The sequence below is a fragment of the Solanum lycopersicum genome, chromosome 3 (genome assembly GCF_036512215.1).
Source record: "Solanum lycopersicum chromosome 3, SLM_r2.1".
Classification (NCBI taxonomy): Eukaryota; Viridiplantae; Streptophyta; class Magnoliopsida; order Solanales; family Solanaceae; genus Solanum; species Solanum lycopersicum.
The window spans coordinates 35,010,063-35,013,197 of NC_090802.1; positions in this window are offsets into that span (position 1 = coordinate 35,010,063).

The window sequence follows — 3,135 nt, forward strand, 5'->3', positions numbered from 1 at the left end:
TTTGAGGAAGCTCATAGTTCTAAATGTTCTATTCATTCGGGTGCCACCAAAATGTACCGTGATCTTCAAGAGGTCTATTAATGGGAAGGCTTGAAAAAGGACATAGCGCAATATGTGGCTAGGTGTCCAAATTGCCAACAAGTTAAAGCCAAGCATCAAAAGCTGTGTGGTTTAACTCAGGAAAAGCAAGTTCTGACTTGGAAGTGGGAAGAAATTAATATGGACTTCGTAGTGGATTTGCCTCAGACACATTGACAAAATGACTCTCTATAGGTTGATGAAATCCGCTCACTTTATCCCCGCCAAATCTACTTATTCGATGGAGTATTTTGCAAGGATATAAATCAATGAGGTTGTTAGTCTTCATAGGATCCCTTTGTCCATCATATAGGATAGAGGTACACAATTCATTTCTCATTTTTGGAGGTTTTTTCAAAATGAGTTGGGTACTCAATTGAGGCTTCGCACCACTTTTCATACTCAGGAGGATGGTTAAGCGGGTGTTACTATTCAAACACTATAAGATATGTTAAGAGCTTGTGTAATAGATTTCAACGGGAATTGGGACAATCACTTGCCGTTGATTGAATTCTGTTATAATAATAGCTACAATTCAAGCATTGTCTTGTCTCCTTTTGAAGCACTCTATGGTAGGAGATATAGGTCTTTGGTTGGGTGGTTTGAGGTTGGTGAGTCTTCACTCCTTGGTCCTGAAATAATCTATGAATATTTGGAAAAAGTTCGTGTGATAAGGAATAGATCAAAAATAACCTATAGTAGGCAAAAGTCTTATGGTTACAATAGGAGAAGAGACCTTGAATTTTAAGTAGGTGATAAGGGAAATCTAAGTGGCTGGTATGCAGGTCCCTATGAGATATTGCAACGGGTCGAAAATGTTGTCTATCTGTTGAAATTACCTAGTGAACTAGCTTCAGTTTATCTGGTATTTCATATCTTCATGATCAAGACATGTATATATGATCCGTTGTCCATTCTCCTTATTGAAAGGTTGGGAGTAACTGAGGACCTTTCTTATTAAGAGGTTCTAGTGAAAATCCTTGATCGTCAAGTTATAAAGTTGAGGAACATAGAGGTGGCCTCCGTAAAAGTTTTATGGCTAAACCACCTAGTTGAGGGAAATCCTTCATCGATGGCTACGTTGGTTCAAACTTAAATAATTCTCCAAAAAGGACAAAAGATGGCCTCCCTGACCAAAACCACAAACTACGAGGACAGTCCGTGGTCCAGTCAATAGGCCATAGGTCAGGGTCTCGTCTATTGAGGGTAAAGTTGACTGCCAAATTTTAAGTGAGTTAGATTAATTAGTTAAGTTACGTGATTAATTAAGGGTTACGAGGCGATTTTATAATTTTTTTGAGGGACTATATAAGGACTAACTCTCATTAGACTAACATAATACCCCATATTTCTCAAACCCAATTCTCTCCGACTTCTGTCTACTTTCTCTCTCTATTCAAGACCAAACTTCAAAGTTTACTAGGTCTTAAAGACTTCATCTTTTATCCATAAAACTCAAAGGAAACCTAAGGTGTGGAATCTAGTCAATCTTGGGATCTCTTTCCCTAAGAGTCTCTTCAAAATTGGTTTCCAAAAGATATAAAAATATATGGGTTTTATTCCAATTTTGTGAATAGTCTTTCAATTGGATTTGATATTGATTTAATTTTATTATTATTAATAGATCATGATTTTTATGGGTTAATTCTTGTAGTTATTAGTCGTTGACCAAATTCTATGAAATAATCCATGATTGAACCCTTTTCCCTAACCCTAGTTGTGAATTGAGGTTGATTTCACTAGCGATGATACAATTTACTTAGTTCTTGTATATATTACTATTTTATGATGTTATTAAGTTTTTTATGGATGAATATGGTTGTATTGATGGTAATATCTTTAAGGAGGCGCATGAAGGCTACATGGTAAGACATATGATCTTGATTCTTTACATTAACGATGATGTCTTATACTTGATGATGTTCAATTGAATTATCATATGTTATTAGATAAAGAAGATGATTACATGATGAATGTGATGAAATTCCTTGACTATGTTGCCTCCATAGAAATATTATGGCACTCTACTTATACATTTCACAAGTTGACCTTGAAGGAAGTCATAGGAGGTTAATCTTATAAACTTATGATATGCATGACATAAAGATATATGAAATGTTGACATTGCTTATGATATTTTGTTTTGTTTACTTGGTTATGTGGGGGTTATGAGACTTCACAAAAGCATTGCACTTGTATGCTTGGGAAGGGGTTTTGAGTAAGGGCATTATATGTTGTGATATTGTGAACTCTTGTACATGAATTGTTGTAATGACATTATGTTGGAGTTATTCATGCCTATATGATCTTAATATGATGTCATTCATGTTGATATGACCTTATGTTGATAACATCCATGTTGATTTGACTATACAGTGATGTTGGTATTATGTTGAATATGGACTTGTCATAAAATGAATATATGATCATTGGCTTCTATGTGTTCTGAATTGTGCATAAAGACTTTTCAAAGTGACTTAGCATGGTTTTGAGAAAAATGTCCTTCTAAGAATGATTTCAATGGTTTTACTTGCATATGTTTCCATATTTAGTACAAGTGGTTGTACTAACCCATATTCTTTCCCGTTTCCCAAAGAATATAGTCGGGCCGTTGAAGTACTTTGAGGCTAATTGCAAGAAGAATTGGACTAATTCCCCTATTTATTTATAGGTACTCAATGTTCGGGGATGATACCATATCAATATTCTGGGTATGTTATTGTTATGTCTAAAGACACTTATTAATTCCTTTATCTTTGAGACTATTGATATAAGGCAATATGTGTCTCTTGGTTTTGAAGTATGGGCTACGCCTAAATGTTGTAATACTCTCTAGCTAGTTTAATGTGAGACGATGTTATTAGACTATATCTTATGTATTCGTTATTTTTCTTAAATGAGAACCCTATGTATGCTTTAATAAGCGAGGAGTCTATATAAACTCCATATATGATAAGTGAGAGGTCTATGTATGACTCACTATCTAAAAGTTTTAAATTTTCCGCATTTTGACCTATGATATGTTATTCTGAATGCTCTTGTACAAGTCCTCTCCGA